The 22007-nt window shown below is 41.8% G+C and overlaps 1 protein-coding gene across 2 annotated transcripts in view; it reads left to right on the top strand.

Annotated features, from left to right (window-relative positions):
• Positions 1 to 22007, top strand: part of LOC120426777 (protein rhomboid) — a 154039-nt gene that overhangs the window by 109245 nt on the left and 22787 nt on the right. Inside the window, exon 1 of one of the 2 annotated variants that reach the window (XM_039591551.2) lies at positions 12725 to 13283. The exons of the other annotated variant lie outside the window; for it this stretch is intronic. The gene's annotated coding sequence lies outside the window, so the exon portion shown is untranslated. Of the gene's footprint in view, positions 1 to 12724; positions 13284 to 22007 lie in introns of those variants that run through there. 2 annotated transcript variants of the gene reach the window in all.

Raw genomic sequence — 22007 nt, 5'->3', positions numbered from 1 at the left:
CTGAATTTCTGAATTTCTGAATTTCTGAATTTCTGAATTTCTGAATTTCTGAATTTCTGAATTTCTGAATTTCTGAATTTCTGAATTTCTGAATTTCTGAATTTCTGAATTTCTGAATTTCTGAATTTCTGAATTTCTGAATTTCTGAATTTCTGAATTTCTGAATTTCTGAATTTCTGAATTTCAGGATTTCTGAATTTCTGAATTTCTAAATTTCTGAAATTCTGAAATTCTGAATTTCTGAATTTCTGAATTTCTGAATTTCTGAATTTCTGAATTTCTGAATTTCTGAATTTCTGAATTTCTAAATTTCTGAATTTCTGAATTTCTGAATTTCAGGATTTCTGAATTTCTGAATTTCTAAATTTCTGAAATTCTGAAATTCTGAATTTCTGAATTTCTGAATTTCTGAATTTCTGAATTTCTGAATTTCTGAATTTCAGAATTTCAGAATTTCAGAATTTCAGAATTTCAGAATTTCAGAATTTCAGAATTTCTGAATTTCTGAATTTCTGAATTTCTGAATTTCTGAATTTCTGAATTTCTGAATTTCTGAATTTCTGAATTTCTGAATTTCTGAATTTCAGAATTTCTGAATTTCAGAATTTCTGAATTTCTGAATTTCAGAATTTCAGAATTTCAGAATTTCAGAACTTCAGAATTTCAGAATTTCAGAATTTCAATTCACCCCATGTTTGTACAGTTACTCTCTGGCTGTCAATTTTCTCAATATCAATATTAGTAGCGTGCTCAGCTTCTCGAGGAAGGTGGGGCAGTTATATGGGCGTTTTGAAAGTTACGTCTTTTATGGACGCTCCCTGGCCGAATTTAGAACAAATTGCTGAGGATGGTGGGGCAGTTGCCCCATGTTGCCCCACCCTGTGCACGCTAGTGATCAATATGGCTCCATCTATCAATTATTTTTCAGTCCCTTCAAATAGCATACCTGGAGTTTTTTTTTGAAAAGGACCCCGCCTTGAGTCAAGGGTATTCAAAAACACCCAAAAAGCAAAAAATGAAAATTTGGTTTATAGGACCTTTTCAAAAAAAAAACTCCAGATGCTTTGATTTTTTGTTCTATTAGATACTTCCCGTTCTCGCCGGTCTTATTTTGGTCTATTTTGTTGTGCTCTACTAAATGCTGCCAAACATTGTTAATATTAATATTATTTTGTTCTATCCGGAAATAAATTTTGAATGGTTCTAAATTAAAAGTTCCCCTGCATTTGTCTAAAATTTTTATCTTTGGTTTTTCCGTGCACGTGTTGCTTTGTGTTGACGTTTCCCCAAGCGTTTCTCTCCCATTTTCTACCGTTCCTTCTTGAAACGCTTGCGGAAAAAATGGCGGTCTGCCCGTTATTTAGGTTTGAGTCATAGCTAAGTCATAACGCCATCCAAGAGCATCGTAAAAATTTCGATGCTCATGCTTACGATGTCGTTGCATGATCCATGAAAATCCAGCCTAAGAGGCAGTATTTGTAGATTCTGCTCGGTTTGTTCTAGAGGTCGTATCGAGGTGCTCCGATTTGGATGAAACTTTCAGCGTTTGTTTGTCTATACATGAGATGAACTCATGTCAAATATGAGCCCTCTACGATAAAAGGAAGTGAGGTAAAACGGGCATTGAAGTTTGAGGTCCAAAAAACATGAAAAATCTTAAAATTGCTCGCATTTCCGTAAAACTTTGTCAATTCCAACTCTCTTAGATGCATTCGAATGGTCTTTCGAAGCCCTTCAAAATGTGCTATAAACATCCAGAATCGGTGTAACTTTTTCTCATAGCTTTTGCAAATTACTGTTTAAAATGGATTTTTTTAAAACCTTAATATCTTTTTGCAACAGCCTCCAACACCCATACTCCCATAGGTCAAAAGATAGGTAATTTCATGGACTATAAGCTTACGGTATTAACTTTTTGGCCAATCGCAGTTTTTCTCATAGTTTTACGATTTTTATAGAACAAACATTTTACAACGTTAGTTTTTGCCCTGTAGGCCAAGAAGACGGCTTTTTTTGGTCTCAATTTTTTCATATTCGGAATCCTCGGTCAATTTCACTTAAGTTAGGAGTATTGGAAATGTAATTTTGATTTAAAAAATAATTTAATAAAACATTTTTGAAAAAAGAAATAGATCTTCTTTACCCTATGATCAATACGTCAAATGCTGTATCAAGTAGGCGAAAACTTGTTTTACCCTTAATCCGACAAAATTCTAAATAATATTTTAATTAATTCTAAATGGCATTTTTTCCTATCAAATTCTTAATTCCAACACCTCATTCTAATGTAAAATTGTCTGAGGATTCCGAATATGTTAAAATTGAGACCAAAAAGTGCCGTCTTCTTGGCCTACAGGGCAAAAACTAACGTTGTAAAATGTTTGCTCTAGAAAAATCGTAAAACTATAAGAAAAACTGCAATTGGCCAAAAAGTTAATACCATAAGCTTATATTCCATGAAATTACCTATCTTTTGACCTATGGGAGTATGGGTGTTGGAGGCTGTTGCAAAAAGATATTGAGGTTTTAAAAAAATCCATTTTAAACAGTAATTTGCAAAAGCTATGAGAAAAAGTCAAACCAATCCTGGATGTCTATAGCACATTTTGAAGGGCTTCAAAAGACCTTTCGAATGCATCTAAGAGAGTTGGAATTGATAAAGTTTTACGGAAATGCGAGCAATTTTAAGATTTTTCATGTTTTTTGGACCTCAAACTTCAATGCCCGTTTTACCCCACTTCCCTTTGTCGTAGAGGGCTCATATTTGGCATGAGTTCATCTCATGTATAGACAAACAAATGCTGAAAGTTTCATCCAAATCGGAGCACCTCGATACGATCTGTTTCACATCGGTGAAAAACTCGCTCTTAACTTTTTGTCACTAAAACTTGATTTGCAATCAAATGCCAACTTTTCAGAAATTTTCAGGTTGTGCAAAAAATCTTTGACCGAGTTATGAATTTTTGATTCAATACAGATTTTTAAAAAAAAATCAAAATATTGGTCACAAAATTTTTTCTACTTCATTTTTCTATGTAAAATCAAATTTGCAATCAAAAAGTGCTTAAGTGAAATTTTGATAACGTGCAACGTTTTTATGTTATAGTCATTTTTAGGTAACTTTTTTGAAAATAGTCGCGGTTTTTAATTTTTTTTAATTAGTGCAACTGAGAAAATTCTCTATAATTGGCTTTTTTGAACATTGTTGATACGACCTTTAGTTGCTGTGATATTGCCATGCAACGAACGGTCCGAATATGAAACATTCGTTAAATTTTCCAATCTTTCTGAAAACCATATTTTCAAAATTTTCAAATCAAGACTAACATTCCAAAAGGGCGTAATATTGAATTTTTGGCCCTTTGGAAATGTTAGTCCTGACTTGAAAATTTGTTTTTGAAAATTTCGGAAAATTTAACGAATGTTTTATATTTTAACATTGTTGCTGAGATATCGAGGTTAGAAAATGGCGGGTTGTTTAGGTGAGACTTAGAAAACATCAATTTTCCTGTTTTTTAAACTTTTTCATGGCAATATCAAGTAACAAGTAAAGGTCGTATCAACAAAGTTCAAAAAAGCCAAATATAGAGAATTTTCTCAGTTTTTCAAAAATATTTTTTTCAAAAGTGGGCAAACATGTGCACTAATTTAAAAAATGTAAAATATGACTTTTTTGAAAAAGTTACTTAAAAATTGCTTTAACTTGAAAACGATGCAATTCATCAAAATTACACTTCAGTACTTTTTGATTGCAAATTTGATTTCACATCGAAAAATGAAGTTGAAAAATTTTTGCGACCAATGTTTTGATTTTTTTTAAAAACTGTATTGATTCAAAAATTCATAACTCGGTCAATGATTATTTGCACAACCTGAAAATTTCTAAAAAGTTGGCAATTGATGTTTTTTTAAGCAAATCAAGTTTTAGTGACAAAAAATTAAATTAAAAATCGCAAATTTTTTTACCGTGTATAATTTTTTTTCAGTTCAGTCCTTATCCATACCTACAACTTTGCCGAAGACACCAAATCGATCAAAAAATTCCTTCGAAAGATACAGATTTTTGAGTTTTCATACATCATTTTTGTATGGACAGCTGCCAAATTTGTATGGAAAATGATATGGACAAACTAATGATGCAAAATGGCTTCTTTGGGCATACCGAAGGCACCAAAAAAGTTTCAGCTGGATTAAAAAATTCAAAAAAATCGAATGATCGAAATATTAGAGAATTGCTCATAAGTCAACATAAAATTTTGTAGGTAGGTGATAGAGTATTCAGACAGTAAAAAAAACTCAAATATTTAACTTTCGGTTTCGCATAGAACGCCCTTTTCGTTCATATTTTTTAATGCTTTTGATATCATCAAGGGGATCATCAAAAGTAGAAGAGGTGTACCGACCTAAACTTTGACTAGCACCCTACAACCGAAAGGGGGTCCTAGAACCAAACCCAAAATAGATACTAAAAAAATATGAATCAACTCGTGAGATTTGCTTCAGGTGCGATGGCAGGCCGCAAAAGATTAATTATTGTATCATGAACGAGCATTAACAAACAAAGGGTCATTGTTGCGGGTGAAATGGATATCGTACATAATGCCGTTTTGAATGGGATCTTGAGCGGGAGCGTTCAGCACCGGTCACGGCTGTCCATTTCTTAGAAGAATAACACGGTTATTGTTACGTGGCCACGGCTTTTTGTTTCCGATTTTAATGTGCCATGAAACCACAATTCGCCGTTGTGCGTGATGGAATACTTGAACTGAAATTATATAATGCAGGGGAAGTTTCAATTAATTAGGTGAACTTTAAAGCTCAATATAAGTACAAACGATTTATATCAATTTCAAAATAAATTTCAAAAAAAAATCTGCTTTGTTCACAACCATGACCCCAAAAATTAGACCCACAAGCACAAATCTTTGCAACAGTCCACTATTTGTATACATGATCAAACAAAAGCATCTGGTAATTACCTTAAACAAACACGTCCGAGCCTAATTGATTTAGGAGGTCCTACGTCCTACCTGCTGCTACCTCTCTCCGAGGTGTACCGTATCAGCTTTGTGTTCTGCATGTCCACCTCAGCTCGAAACCCACACTAATTCCAATCAGCATTGTTTATTTTTTCACTTAGTTGCAAATGTTTAGAAAGCTATAGGATTTCGTACATTTTTACGTTGTTGATCCCTGACCGAAAATAAAAGAGAAGAAGTAAAAAAAAAACCTTCGGAGACAAAAAGGAAAATGCCGCAAAAAAAGCTTAAGAAAGGACGATTGCCACCGCAGCGGAGGCAATCTCAGGACGTGATGACAACAAAAAAGATTATCGAATCCTTTACCTTCCCGTTTTGGTGTTCTGTGTGCCTTGTAGACCTTGACGACGACGACGATCCGACGACTCACAGAAAATTTATCTTTTCTCACCGAATTTGATCAACCGAAACGGAACATGGTCCGAGAAGATCTCCAAAAACGTGATGGGGTTTGAGTTTGCTGCTTTCTCTACACCTCACCATATATCCCGGGAAAGGAACTAAATTTTTACATTACAATATAAAAACTCTTTGGACGGTCTCCTGCATAAATAAGCCGGAGCAGTGCTGGCATTTGATTTATGGCAAAAGTACGAGCCGGAATGGTAAACATCTATTTTTGGGGAATTCCCAACAGTGCGTGGGAGAGAGGCTGCGAATCGTTGGCAGTGACAAATAGTTAACACTTGTCGGCAGATCACATTTATTTGGAAGTTAGGATACTTTGAAAATGCAACTCAGAGTATTTTTTTATATTTTATGAAAAAAGTAAGAAAAAAAGTCAATACCTGGATTGCATACAGATTTTGTTTTGTCGTTGAAAAACAGATCAGTTAATTCAATATCGGAGACTAGAGGTGGGCAAAAAAAGAGCGGGCCGCTCAAAGAGCGGACGAACCATAGCTCACAAAAAAAACCGCGGTTCTTTTTTGATCTCCGGCCTTTTGAAAGAACCGTTCTAAGATGGAATATTTTTTTAATTTGTTATAAAGATAATTTATTGAATTTCCAATAAATTGTAGTGTTAAATCTGTTTTTGAAAATTTCAAATACAATATTAAATATTTCTATGCTGATACAAACAAACCTAGCATTGTCCAAGTACTTTAGGATAAAAAAAAACGTCAGGGATAAAAAACAGAGGGACTATTTCCTGACATTTTTAGAGCTGAATCGTCATATTTCAAATAGCAACATTCTTAAATACCGTTAGTGGGGTTGACATTGGGTCTGGGGGGTGAGATTGGGTCAAAGTGATTTGGTTAAATCTAAAGGGAGTTATTTTACCATTTCTCAGGTTCGGAAAATGTGAACTAAGGGGTCCCCCGAGCAAAAAATACAACCAAAAAATTCACTAAAAGTAAAAGTGTCTATTAAGTATGTTAAAATGCCTTACCCAGAGCGTTTTCAGTCTCAGATAGTAGTCCCAGATCTCCCCTACAAGCTGCAGGTCGAACCGAGTTGATATCTGGATGAAACATTTTTTTATTTGAGTTTAAAAATTATGCTATTTTTTTACTAAAATGCCAATAACTCCCTTTAGAATTAACCAATTGGGATGCTTCTCCCTGCATTTTGTTGCATTATCTAAGCCCTTTCAGATGCATTTTTCATTTTGAAATTAAATTGAATTTTGCCTAAGTTATAGCATTTTAAATAATTTTGACGTTTTTGAACCTTAAAACTGTGTGTCCCGATTTGCCCCACTTCCCGTTGACCTATAGTGCTCATATTTTGGAAAGATGCTAGTTTTATATGTACAAACAACCCCTGAAAATTTCAGGCAGATTGGTGAGGTCCAAACGACGTCCCATACAAAGGGGCATGCCCTGTTCGTGGACTCGCTCTTAATTGTAATTTATTACCAAAAATCTACTAAATATCTTAGAGATTTTGGAAAAAAAAAACATTAAATCCTCTTGCCCAAATAATCTTCAGCGTTTATAGACCTTTTCGATCAAATCATAATGTAGAAAAGAGTTAAGGGACCATCCATAAACCACGTGGACACTTTTTAGGGGATGGTTCCTAACAGTATATTTTCTATTAATAGAATATCAGCATTATCTCAATTTTTCAGAAATAAACGCATTTTACAAATAATAGCAAATTCTCTAAAATCTTAGATTTAAGTTTGGATGCCACATTCAATTATTCTAACGTTTAGGCTCGAGGCATGGAGACCGCCAAGACTTATGGTTTTCAAATGAAACTTCTCGTTTTTAGTTAATTTTTTTTTTCAAATAATTTTTATAATTTCAGTGTGAAATAGCTTTAAAAATCACACAATTTTTAGAAAACATCTTTTTCAACCATATTTTGAAAAAGAGTGAAAGTGCCGTTCAAAAGAGCGGCTCTTTTTAATGAGCGAATGAAAATGAGCGGCTCCTAAATAAGAGCGGTTTTTCCCATCTCTATCGGAGACCAAGTCATTTTGATTAACTTTTGTTCTACAATAGTAGTGCATGAAACAAGTTGCCAAAATAAGTTTATTTTCAATTGAATAATGAGTTCAATTTGTGGCCAAATAGAGCTATGGATTTCCTAACAACTATGAATTAGTACTAGAATAATAAAATAAAAACGAAACTATTGGCACTACGCCCCCCGGGGCATGGCCTTCCTCTAACGTGGGATTTCTGCTCCAGCGCCTCTGACGAGACAGGAGAAACCGGGACCGACGTTTTACTTCACCATCCGATAGAAGCTCAGTGGATAAGGCGGGAATCGAACCCGCGTCTCATAGCATCATCGGGATCGGCAGCCGAAGCCGCTACCCCTGCGCCACGAGACCCACAATAATAAAATAAATAATGCATAAATCAGAGAAAGGTTTTAACAAAAGTTGGAAAATTGAGCAAAAATCCTACTTCACCGAATAAGGTTTTTTTAAGTACGAGTCGTACATTTTTTCAACTTACTGAGTTTTGCAGTGAATTGATTTATTTGCAACTCCAAAAGCACCCGTTGAATTTGATTATTTTACTTGTTTCAAACTTCACATTTGTATCAAAAAGTATTAATTTTCGACACAAGTGGATGCTGAAAAGACCTTTTCAGTACTTTTATTTTTGGCGATGAAAAGTAGGTCATTTTGCCTTTCGAGATTGACAGGAAAGGTAAATAGTTTCACAAAAGAATTGCAAAAATAAAACTTTAGTTTTCTTGTTTTGTTATTTTGCCATTTTTATTTTTTTTTATTTTAAATGCTGACTTGACTAGATTAAATTAGATTAGATTAAATGCTGACTTGACTTGAAAATACTAAATTTAATGAGGGTAAAAATTTAATAAGAAAACTAAAGAATTTCGTAGACAATAACACAGAAACAAGTTTGATTCTCTGAGATCAATCAATCTGATCGTGCGAGCATGAACGATCACCCGATTGATAGCCGCGCAATCAAGGTTGAGACGCAAAGCATAAAGAAGCAATCAGGCAAGACAAGACAAGAAAAAAGCGAGCGAGAAGCTGATGCGCACAACAGAACAGTCCGCTTAGGCGCGCGAGGCGCTTGCGCAAGAACGAGACAATCATAGTGAGCGGCGAGCAACCTCAGTTCACGCAGCTGCTAGAGCTGTGAAGGCGGAGTTTATGCTGTTTGAGGCTCTTTGCTTCTCTCTTCCTTAGCCCGGTCCGGTTCACCATGATTGGGCCTGGATGTTAGGCAAAGTGGTGAAGATATTCTGGTTCATTAGGCTTGCGTGGAGCTGGAGTTCAAACCAGTTTAGTAGAAGATTATACTGAGGTATTGAAATGATTTTTAGCGGTGCTACTTAGAGGTTTTTTTTTCTTTTATATATAAGGCCGATGCAAATATTTTTCAAAGGCTTTGTCCCTCGGCTCTGACCAGGGTCAAGGGATGGGAAGAATCATGTTAAAAATGATTCTTCGAAGTTTTTTGAAAAAAATGATTCTTCGAAGTTTTTTGAAAATAATTTTTCAAGAACATTTTTTTCAACGACCCCCCGGTCTTTTATGGTCTCCATTGCAAGTTTCTGCTCGAACCTAGGAGTCCGAAAGTTTGAATGGGAGAGCACCTAAACCTCTTTTTACTCCAAGGAACCTTTCTTCCAGGGTTCGAACTGACGACCTGTGGATTGCGAGTCCAACCACCGCCAGCGATGCCACCGGAGCAGGCTTGGTTTGGTGTGTTGTTTGTCGTTATAGCAGGGAGACGACACCCACACCTGGAATGACTTAACGGCATAGCAACAACCAAGGCCGAGACCGACGTTTTACATCCCCATCCGATGGAAAGTTCGAATTCATGATCAATCCGCTTACAAAGCGGACAGTGTAACCATTCGGCTATCCCTTTTTGTCAAATTTGACTTGTTGAGTGCTTGAGCATACTAAATACATTTTCTCAGTATTTCAACACCGCCATTTTGGCCGCCATCTTGGATTAAAAATTAAAAATCACATACAAAAACAAGACAACGGATAAAAAATAACCATAATTAGAATTTCCGAAGATTCTATTATCCTGAGTAAAATTTTACCGAGGCCTTAGTATAATCGAGTCTGAACTGCAGCTAATTTTATTTTATTTCAATTTTTTTCATGGACTTCTTTCCATAAAATGAGATTTCCTCAGTCCGGTTGAATGATTGGAATTGTAGTTGTTGTTGTCATCAGCTCAGGCAGTCATTAAGCTCTAATTTGAGGGAAAGGAGTATCTAATATAACTATATACCGTAATCTGGGGTGAATCGGGACTACAGTCTGAATAGGGACAGCAGTTTTTAAAGCACTAAAAGCTTTTAAATATGGAATGGTTAAAACTGCTGTCCCAATTTGCCCCATGTGTCCCGATTGACCCCAGTTTACGGTAACCATTATTTGGTTCCAGTACCTGAACTCCAAAATTCATATGAAAAGTGGGATATTTTTTCATAGTTTCCAAATCATTTCAATTGACGTGAGTTAGACTTCAAAGTCCATTCATTGGATTTTACCAAATTTATATGTTTGCCCTGAAACCAAAGCTGTCATTAATTCACTGATATTTTGCAAATTTCTGATAGAAACTGCAATGAAATTTAAACCATTTGTTTAGAATTAAACATTAGATTCTGGGTTAAGTACATGTTGATTTTTGAGTTAGACAACAATAATTTTGGTTTATCTTTATCAAAATCCTTCATGAAAATGCAAGAACAGGGCAGAAAAATTATAAATCAGCTTTAAACGATGAAACGGAATTTGCAAAATAGTTCTAGCTGTCAAAATGCTTATCCACCCTTTCCTCGTGTTTCTTAATAAGAGATCATCACCGGCAACGACTGGTTCAGCTCGAAATTTAGTAGATTTCTCGGGCACTGCATCCACGGTAGTTGCTGATATGGTTACCTCCACAGTTGGCGCACTTGATAGCGACTTGGTTTGCTCTACGTTGTCCCCCAAGTCCACTTTGCACGACAGTGCACACGCCTCCGAAAAGACTGGCAAAACATCGTCAGTTGTGTGCAATCTTGTGAGAACGACCATTTGGTACTTTTCGAGAAAATCGATTTTTAAAGTTTGTTGGTAAATAATTTCAAAACTATGAACGATAGAGCCAAACTTTTTGAAGCAATCGGTTCGTATACTATCGCTTAACAAACGCTCCAAGTTTCAACTAATTTGGTTATACCAGTTAAAAGATACAGTAAATAATGTAAACAAAAATCTGAAAAGCACGTGTCACAAGTGTGTTTCGAAAGTAAAATTGTACTACGTGTCACAAGTGTGCACAGAATTCCCATACAAACTAAAATAAGTTCAAATCAATGGTTTAATCGACTTAATCAGTATATTTTTAAAAACAAAAGGTTGCATTGCCTTTAGAAAGTATGTGTGGACATACATTTGTGAAAAACAAGAAAAATTTTCCACATTTTCTAGCAACATGTATGACGTGTCACAAGTGTGCACAATCATTTTGATGATAAATTGGTCTATGTCACAAGTGTGTATTGCGATATCCGGGAAACAGAAGCGAGTTTCCAAAATCGGGTTAAAGCATCTTGAAGTGTTTGTTAAGTATAGCAAAACGTCATCATTAACTCATTTTCGACCAAAATGGTCTATGTCACAAGATAGCACACAGCTGACGACATTGCAATAGGACTGAAGTCGAAGTGTAAACAAAGAGTCTATCCTGCTCGTTCCTAATGTAAACATCAACTGACGTGAGCAGGATAGACTCTTTGTTTACACGTTGGCTTCGGCCCTATTACAATGTTTTGCTTGAATTGTGGATGAACGTGTTTCACGCATTGGGGCTGGAGGTTACAGTTCCGTGAGTCGTGGCATCCATCGAGTTCTGGGAGTAAAACCGATAATTTACTGCTACTTGCTCTGGACTGTACACTAGCGTGGCTCACGGATATATGAAAAAGACAAAAGTGTTCAATTTCGAACGCCTCGACCGAAATTTTGTAGCATTATAACCGCAGAAGCTAGCCTGAAATTTTGAGCGCATTTTGTTAATGTTTAGTTGTTCCACTCTTAATCTGAAGTTATAAAGAAATTTCAATAAATTTAATTTATTTATTTTCAACTTTTTAACTCTTCTTCGAGAAAGTTTTCCTATGCCGTATGTTTTTTTTCAGAATAGGGGTTTCTCATAGGTTTTGATCCGGGGAACAACTTTGTAGAACATCGCAAAGCGCTAGGAATTAATCCCGGAAAGATACAGACAAATTTTTAGAGAACGTTGAATTTTGTTTACGTACTCCAAAAAATATCCTGTATCTTTTCGGGATCAATTACTAGCGCTTTGCGATGTTCTACAAAGTTGTTCCCCGGATCAAAAACTATAAGAAACCTGAGAATAGGAAATTTTGATTGTGTTTTGGGAAACTTTCTCTATGAAGAGGTTAAAAGTGAAAATTTCCCATAGTAAATTTTTAGAAGTTCCATACTAACTTCAGGTCAATGGTGGAAGTACTAAACCTTAACCAAATACGCTCAAAATTTCAGGTTATGTTCTGGGGCCATATTGCTACAAAATTCCGGTCGAGGCGTTCGAAATTGAACACTTTTGTCTTTTTCATATATCCGTGTACACGCAGAATGATTGTTCAAGATTTGAAGTAACAAATATTGTTTTTACAATTGTTACGACTTGTGAACCAATCCAATTAATTATTTACACAACAATCTTTCGTCAACCTCGTTCCAATCCCACTGTGCTTATTTCCTTTTTGTCCTTCTTCCTTGAGCGTGAGCTCCCCCAACTGTGTGAGTGCTTTCTCTCCTACGACGGCACTCGCCTCCGCTCACTCCGCTCTCAATTCAATTCCGATTCCAATTTCAAACACCTTTTTTGCCGCAGGCCTGCCCAAGAAGCAGCAGCAGCAGCCCTAACACAACCTGCCTTCTGTTTTGCTGCCGCTTTTTTCTGCGTCCATCCTTCAAAGACTGACGAGGAAAAAAATCATAAACAGAGAGTGAGTGCTGCTGAGCGCTGAGTGCTGGCAATAGAGTCGACTACCGTTTTTTTTGGGGCTCTCCTGCTTTGGTCTGCTGCTTCTTCGCCCCGCACATGCTGCCGGCTCTTGCTCAAGTTTTGTGTGTTTTTCTTTTGTGCGGAGTTTCTCCGGCCGAGTTCGTTCTCGTACTTCCTCATTCGAACATTAAGGTATACGACTGACTCTCTTTCTACGCTACACACAAAACTTGCACGTATCGCGCTGAACCGAACCAGTCAATCGCTAGACATCGTCGGGAGTGGATCGCCGCACGTCCAAACCAACCAAGCACGGCTCGTGTGTATTCTGTCCTCTTCTCCTTGTAGTTTTCGTTCTGACGTCGTCGTTCAGGACGTTCTGAAGCGTTTGCGGCTAAGCCGGTTTAAGCGAGAGAAGTTTTTGGTCGTTCCCGAATATCCAGGTGTATCGAAGGAAGTTTCGAGCGATTTTGGGGAGTTTTGGTGGTGAATCGAAGAAATTTCGAAAAAAAAGTTATCGAAGTGCGTGAACGTCGTCAGCTTTGTGTGGGGGTCCAAAAAATCGAGCAATCAATAGAAGTGGAATAAATTCTCAGGAAAAAAAAACAACAGCAAAAAAGTGTGTCCTCGTTTGCTGCAGCAGCAAAAGCAAAAGTGAAGTGAACCGAATTTTATTGAGGCAATTTGGCCGCTCGGAACGGAAGTAGCAGACCAAGAGCGAGTTCTTGCAGTCCACAGTTCCGGAAGGAAGCTCGAGGAAACTAGAAATTTTATTCACTCCCACTTCTGGATACGATAGCAATGGGTAAGTTGGGGGCGAAGAATGGGTTTTAGGGCGAATTTAGGGAGTTGTGCAATTTATTGCCGGTTTTGTGCTATTTTAGTTTGAAGTTATAATTTCTACACTAAATTTAAAGTTGGTTTGAGCATTTCCGAGTAAATTGCTTGATTCTTAACAAAAATTTCAATAAAAAAAAACTAGAATTTTCAATGTTTTTTTCTATTTTTGATTTATTCGAACAAACAGCACAGTGACACCCCCTCGTTCAATGTCAATGCGACAGTTATGCTGATAATCTAATACAAAATTGGGTCAATTTGATGATTTTTTTATAGATAAAAAGTTTGGAAATGACAGTAATTAGAACATTAAAAATGGTATAACCACAAATTAATGTTTATTTGACAAGACTTGTTGACATTTTAAAAAAAATCAAGAATGTTAAAAAAGATTCGATCAATTTTGAAGATCTTTACACACTTTATACACAACCAAATTTGGCAATTTATTCAATTCAAACGTATTGATGAACCCCTCGTTTCAACTTCATGTGACAGCTTACGTTACCTCAATGTTAATAAACATTGACTTGACTCAAGAATCAACCAAGGTCAATCAACAGTGAGGTAACGTAAAGTTTCACTCGGAAACTGTAAAAATTGAGCAGAAATTGGTGGAAATTTCAAGAACATCCACCCTCCTATCACTTTCAACGTGACTTCAAGAAAACAAAAGAATGCTGTCAACCAGAAGAATCGCATTATCTTCCCCTCTCGAAATCCTCCTCCAAACCTTAAGATCCCCCTTAATCCCACTTGATTCGGGTCGTAACTTATGGCTATTGCTCCGTCCCCGTAGATTACCCTGCACAAGTCCATTTGCGGCCTCAAGCAGGCTCAATTATTTCCCCCCAAATCAAATTAAGCTCGCTTTCGGTCGGTTGTAACTCGCCGGATTGCCGGGCACGAGAGTGGAACGGTACTGCCGGACCGTCGGAAGCCCGTCGGGCCCTACACCGTGCGCTTTTTATGTAATTAAACAACATTAGCGAAAATTTTCGAATTGCGATTAGAAAGTTTGTATTTTTTTCCGACGCTTTTCTCCGGCGGTTTTGGCGGTTGCAAATAAAGGTCTCGGAGCTCTATTATTTCTGCGCGCCATTAATGTAAACAAGCTGTAAAGCTGTCAAAACTGCGCGTGCAGAGTGAGGTTACGCGCCCCCGATTTTCGGTACCGGGGGGTTCAACAGTTCCCATTTCGAGACCTGGTGGTTTCGGCGCGCGCGCGCGTAGGCGCCCCCGCTCCGCTTTGGAGTCGTTAAAGAGGTGTCTTAAGAGAGTCTGAAACGTCAAACGTCGCGTGGCTGACGCGTCAGCGTCTATTGTTGTGGGTTCAAGTTAGTGGGGGGGAGGGCGCTGAGGGCGCCCGAGCGCCCCAGCTTCACTGGATGAATAATTGAATCAATTTTGTTTATTTCCCACGCACTTGTCAATCCCCCCGACGGTATTGCACGACCTGGATCGATGATGGGCATGACGCCAATGGAGAATGCTTTCTCCGCCAAGCGGGACTCTCCACAGTCGGCACTCACAAATCCATGAATGAGCCAACTTCCATAAACCTCTACCTCTCGAGATCTACCTACTCGGCGCAGCGGTTCGTCGCACCTACACTCCCGGGTTGCTGGATAAATAGATCTTTCTCCCTTCAAAGCAAAAAATAAAAAAAACGAATCGTATCGATTGTCCGACCCCCTGCGTCCGGGACCTCAGCCCTCCCGAAGTTCATTCATAAAAAAGCGGACACCTAGAGCACAGAGACGCCCTCCGTCCTCCGCTGTGTTTCGCAACGTTGTCAGCCAGCAATAACAGAAACTAGCGTGCGCGCAGCGCTCAATCCGTACGAGAGTTCACGATCAAACACGTCTGGACATGTGTGGCGAACGCCGCCGCCGCCGATTAATAACCGCGGCAGCTCGCTTTAAACGCGTGACCTTCAAGCTGCAGCTGGGCGAATTTGATCTAGAGTTGCGGATTTTAAACAGTTGGCGCCCTCCCGGGCGCTGAGCGCTCCCGGAGGGCGCCAATTAGGGCTCAGCACTGTTTACCGGAGCAATTTCAGCTTCAACTGAGTGTAAACGGTCTAATTAGTTCGAAAATAACCTTAAAATACATTATGCAGGCCTCTGGAAACGAGTTGATTGCTGTTTTTCAAAGCGCCCCTTCAGGGGCGCATCATTTTTAAAACACCTAAATGTAGGTCACCTGCTCGAATTCCCCGGAACTCCCGGCTATCGATTGCCGCCCGGACTCTCGCTATAGATACGCGCAAGGTCGCATGACTCAACGCTGCAGACGGAACTGAATACGCTGCACTCGCCGGTCACGAGTTGAGAAATTCCAGCGCATACGTCACCGCTCGCGCTCTTGGCATACTTTCAGTCTCAGGGGGTGACGCGTCACCCCTGCGTCTAGGATGGGCAGCTCGAGGGTGATGTAACACTCCGGTGTCACTGAACTCTCGCGCGTGGAGTTATTATTTCGCGAATTGGTCAATTCTGGAAGCCAAGTGGCTCATGACTAATCCCGCGAACGTGTTTTGACAGGTATTCCGGAATGCGTTGTCGGTACTTTCCCGAGGTGCCCTATCTTATCTTGCCAACTAGCTTGTTTACTTTCAACGGGGCGCTTTACGCAATCACTGCGCGGGGCGTAGCCCCGCAAGCCGCCCCTTTCCAGCGGTCGTCTTCACTCGCCCAATTTGGCAATCTTATTAAATCAATTTAAACGGAAAATCGAAGATTGCACCAATTTCAGCCGGGGCTTTGGAGGCCCGCGCCGCCACTGGAAATTGAATTGTGAAAACTCGTTTCTATTATTTGCCCCTCAGCACGGCATGGCTACGGGGTGGCATTGGCGTGTTGATTGCCTCCGTTGTTGCTGCCGCGCCGGCACCGTGTGCCTTATTAATTATGGCGAAATGGCCAAATCAGCGCCCAATTGGTTACCCTGCGAGGGAACCTAATTTGGACGGCGCAAGATTACGTACACGAGCACGCTAAAGAGGGCCAATTTTTTAAACTCACACGTCTTGGGCCTTTTTGAAAACATAATGGGAGAAAACTTTACGTGGGAATTCATGTCGGCCACGACAAGTACCTCGGAGAGACCTCGGGAGCGGAAATAAATATCGAATAAAGATAATTGTCCCTCGGTGCAGCGGTGCGGAACGAGTGTGAAATAACGTGGGAGGAATTTCCGGTGAAGTGGTTCACCTCGTCGCGGCTGACAGTTGTTTATTTGAGAACCATTGCGATGCGACACCTTAAACGGGTCACTACTTTGAACTCGATCAATTGCCGGTGAGGTTTGCGGGTTAGGGCGTCGTTTAAGGCTTGGGATCTTCAGCTCCACTCCGTAAATCAAGTGTAGTTCGAAGAACTCACTTTCAAAACCTAGAATCGTCAAAATTGGTCGATTTCGAAGAAATGGCGCGACATCTGACCGACATTCTAGCGAACAAACGGTAGCGGGGCTACGCCCCCCTACATGGGGTGGCCCCCAAAAGCGTGACTGACATCGCGTGACACGCGATTGCTGAATTTGTCTAGCGACAACCTCATTTTGAGTGTTTATTGGTGGTTGGGAAAAGGTCACCGGCTCTTCGTGCTCGTTTCTGCTTCCAAGCGAGGAGTTTGACCTTCTCAAATTGTGTCGACGTTCGAGCTGTCAGAATTTCGACTTTCCCCAAGTCGACTTGACGTTCCACGCTCGACAAAGGTGCGACACGGGTAATTCTCACGTTCCGTTCGGCAAACACGAGAACCCCGACGCGACTAGAATGGCCCCATTTGTTGTGTTGTCGCCCAGTTGAACAACCTAGAAGCGCCCTCTCCGGTATTGTTCGTCGACATTCCACGCACACTTGTTCCGACACATCGGGGTGGGACGAACAAAAATCAAATGAGCTGTCAATATTTGCCGTAGATTAAACAGTTTGCTCAGTAATTATGCCATACATTGTGTTACGCCCCGACTCTGTTTACGTCCCAGGGCCCCGGGGACTTGGGATTTTCTCACTGTGTCGTGCGTGTGTCATCTTCGACGACGGTTCTGTTTGCATACAAATGGGTCAGAGAGCGGGCGCGTTTGTTTTGTAAACAAACCGCTGTCGCGTTGACACTTGGCGAGGGGGGCGCCACACCGTGCCTTTTTTCCCGAACTCTGTGTTTATTCAGAAGCCTCGGCGTTGTCCATTTCGGGAAGATTTCGCGACAGCAGCTTCGCTGCGCAGTTTTATTATTTATTTTTTCGGGACTCCGCTTCCAGAACCTTTATTTATCTTTTCGTTTTGCAGAAGCTGGCATTTCTCAGTTCCTCTCGTACCGCTGCGCGCGGTACGTGGGCCCGCGGGAACATTTGTCACTTTGCGCGTTCGCCGACTGCCGGGGCCAAAGTGCAACCCCGGGCATTGTCTGGTGCGCGCGAGATGTGGTGGCCGGTTTAGCGCCTTTGGGCATATTTATTCGTCCTTTGTTTCGCGCAGGTTCACCGTTTTATCATATTTCGTGGTGAGGTGCGCCGGCGCGCGAGTGTCCGGCCCCTCGGCTGTCACTCAGTTTCTCACTGCGCGATGTCACGTCGCGGTCGCGGTAATATAGTTCAGCGGCGGGATGATGGGGGCTGACATGGCGCGCTATTGTGTCGCGCGCTCTGCTGTCATCGGCTAGGAATCCTTTTCGGAGAGTCGGCTTTCCCCTTCGTGTCGATGTCATTATTGTAATTTCATGGATTGTAAAGAAGGATCGAAGCGCAACCCGGTGGTGACAGTTTGGGAATGGGGAAGAAGCGGACAGTTTGGGAAGGGAATCGATAATAAAAGAAATCAACATATCAATAAATGATTTTATATGGAGGGACGACGACCGGTTCGTTCCGGGGTCCCGTCGCCGCAACAATGGCCCGGCAAGGAGGCGAAGGTCGGTTGGAAAGGGAGGAGGAGGAGGACCGGTAGGACAAAAACAAACAAGAACCGATTGAGGAGTAATTTTTCGCCCGGCGACGATCGCCGGGGCTCGTTTTGCCTATTGTTTGGGTGTTTTGACAGCAGAGAAGCCGATTCTAGTTTTATGACGGGGTTTAACCTCAATTTCTGGTTCCACCGTGCTTAGCTTTTCGCCAACATCTGGAATCTGGTATTACACGGAGAAAAAAAAGATCCCAAAATCGTGAACAAGCGTTCATGAAAATGCGAACCACGAACAAAATGTTCAAATCCCATGGTACGTTTTTCAAAATCGTACCATGGAATTTGAACACTTTGTTCGTGGTTCCCATTTTCATGAACGCTTGTTCACGATTTTGGGAACTCTTTTTTCTCTGTGTAGCAGACTCGGAATTTTAAAATGCCCGCCGCTAGGTGTCGCGCCGGTTTGACAGCTGCCCGGCGGGCGGGCAACACATTCCGTCACGCGGAAGGGTCGCCCCCCTCGCGCTCATTATCATTCCGGTGAATTGTTTTTCGTCGGTACAAATTTCTGTGGAAAGCTCGAAACGCACCGGGCGTACCTGTTTTCTTCATGTTTCGCTCTGATTCAGACCGGGCGCGCGCGTTCGCGCTCGCGATTTTGTGTTAAGCTCACTTGAGCGCAACGGGCTTTAGCCTCATTAGAAATGCACACAGGGAGAAACCGAATGCACGTCGGCGAGGTAGGTTACTCGGCGCGGTTGCAGTTGGCTGGCTGAGTGCTGATTTTCACGCTCATTAACCGAAAGGTTTGCCAACTCGCGGTGGCGGCTTGCCAACAAGGTGTTGTGAACACACTCGTTTCAGTGATTCGATAGCCGAAGTGGCGAGTTGGTAGCCTGTTTAAGATTGGACCCTCCGACACCTGAATGATCTCGTCAGGACTGGAACTCGCTACCCTTTGACACTTGTCACAGGTATCGAACTGGTGACAGCAGAGTTGTCTCACCGGATACGACCCGTCCCGTGCAAAGAGGAAGAATCCCGGTTGTTGGTTTCGTTTTCGTGGTGCACCGCACACAATATGATTATGAATATAAATAAAAAAGTAAGGACGGAACCAACGACGACGACGAACATCAACACCAAAAAGAAATAAAAAAACACGCGATCCGGTAATGCGCCCATGAATGAATGATTCATGCGATCGTTCTGCGGGTGTTGGTACACAAATCATGCGCTGCTCATAAAAATATTTGACTCCTGCGGGCGCGTCAATGGAAATTTGATACTTTCCGACAAAGCCGGGTCAGGTGAGAAATGGCCGCTATCGCGGTTCACCGATCTCTGGGTGAGATGAGACAATGTTGCACCCGTTAAACGGCGAACTGGTGCACCGCCGGCGGCAAGTTTATGATTTTTAAACGGCCTACGTGCTAACGGTTCCCAAGTGGGGGCTAACCTTCGGACGAATCGGGAACGTTGAACTTCGAAAATGCTGTCGCGCCAGCGATTCCCATGGTCATGACACTTGCGCTCGCAGGAAGTACCGTAATATTTCCTCTTGACATTCCAAAAATGATCACAAAACCCCCTCTCCAGATGATGATTGACATTACCATTAGCTGAGGAAGGCTTTCCCACTGGTCTCCAGCGTTTACCTCTCCGTAAACTACCCAGGATTGAGTTATTAAAACCAATTCCGTTCCCATAGCGCTTCGCGTTCCGGGACAAATTAAGCTCTTTACGTCCCGGTTTTGTTTTTGTTGAGTAGCGCGGACATCTCCCGGTCATTGTTTTCTTCCAAAATATCTCGACAAAATCTACCACTTCTTCAGAGTTTGAAGATGCCCTAACCTCTCATCGATTACTCCATTAGTATGCAAAGGAGGAATCGAGAGTACATGGATTCTTCGCGCGGTGACATACGGGCCCCGTCGTAAGAATCGCGTCATCTCGGCGGTGTGAGAACCTCCGACGGAGATGCTCCAGGAACCCCCAAACGAGTCGGAGGAGCCGACCCCGCGCAACGAGAAGAAAAGCAAACACAAAACCTCCCGGGCACCTCGCTTATAGTCTGATTATTTGTATGTAAATATCGAGTGGGAATGGAGCTTGTTTACGATCGCCGTGCTCCGTGGTGTTTTCGCCCACACAGATTGTTTGTGTTGGTGCTGTTGTTGCTTCCCTGAGCACCACCCCATTGGCTGATCTTGGCGAAGAAGTCGCGGGCCGTTGACGACGCATGCAGCTTCCATCGTGTCGCACCCCCCCCGACTGTCATGCTCTACTTGCTCGAATTTTCCCCATTTCCAATTGACTAATTGAATCAATTTACCCCATTCTCCACCTTCTCTCAATCGCGAGGTAAGCACAAAAGTGTGTGTGTGTGCGTGAGAAAATCCACTTTCCAATATTGGGTTGCCCCTCGCGCTCTCGATGATCACCGGAAAAGAACGCGGCCGCAAAGCGAACCCGCCGATAAGCCCCTTGGTTCCGAAGGGGGCCGAGATGTTAGATCTCGGGAGAATGGTTAAATCGGAGCTAAATAGAGACATAAAGAAGGCCCTCCGCCGCGCCGCGGGTTCCCGATAATAACCTGAACGAAAATCGGTAATTATAATTCCTGAGTGTGTGTGCGCGCCCCCACTGGAAATCGGATTCTTAAAACAAAATCGTGAGAACGCAGTGGCGTACCCCTCGGTCGGTTTGACAGCTGCGCGCAAAACAATCACAAAGCAGCTGATCGAAGCAATCTTAAACATTGCAAATTAGAACAGGCCCACATCCGATCCAGCTGTGAAAAGACATCGAAGTTGTACGTAAAACCACTATCTTTCGAGCGGTAGCTCGAAAATTACCCGAAATCAGCTGATTGCACGGTGCAGATAGCGCCCCCGACCGCAAGAAAGGTGTCGGTCGGGACAAACCCCGGCAACGCATCGCGAAGCGGTGCGGGGGAAGTAATGACTGCGAGTACTACCTGCGTGTGAACTAGAGCTCCCAAAAGTGGCCACTCTACGGTGGTGGCGGCGGCGGAGTCTACCCTGAAGTGGCTAATTCCGGGTAATTTTCCTTTGTTTTTACTCCCATTTCCCCACGGAAAGGTGCGGTGGTGGAAGGGTTGCTCTCGTTCCTCCGGAACGCAGCAGCAGCATCATCATCATGGGAAGTAATTAGTGAAAATTAGAACCGAGATACATTAACGGTGGGGCCCCTTTCGGGGCCCCGGACAAATAAACGTGAGAAAGTTTGGCCCCGGAATCTAGGATGAGGCGATCCTCCGAATGAGGTTGCACTTTTCGCCCGGCAGGACCAAACCGGTCTCAACTCAAAAGCGTAGAAATGTTCGGTAATGGAGTTCGCCTTGGCAAGTGGCGATTACGGCAGGGGTCATTACAGCTCCCAAACAAGACGCATCGATAACGCTAATCCTGCCAGACTCCGAAGGAATCGTAAACCGCGGTGGTGGTCAACCGGTTTGGCCCCCCAAACTGGGACGACGACGGCGAAGTGTAACAATAAAAGCGCATACACCAAAACACCTCCTCGTCGTCGCCCAGGTTCGGGCCAGTTCAAAGGCGTGGGAATTGATGGCGGCCGGCCCCGGAGACTGGAACGAACCGTCGTGGCCGTGAAGATCGTGGCGTGAGGTGCCAATGAGAACAATGATATCACCGCGCAGAGCGCCTTTGGGTGGCATATTTGTAAAATTATAACAAAAACACACAGCCCGTGGCGGACACCAAGGTAGATGCCCCGGGACGATCTCCGTCGGGGCAG

Source organism: Culex pipiens, chromosome 3 (assembly GCF_016801865.2).
Source record: "Culex pipiens pallens isolate TS chromosome 3, TS_CPP_V2, whole genome shotgun sequence".
NCBI lineage: Eukaryota > Metazoa > Arthropoda > Insecta > Diptera > Culicidae > Culex > Culex pipiens.
Note: the sequence above shows the minus strand (reverse complement) of the source record. Positions and strands in the feature narration are given on the sequence as shown.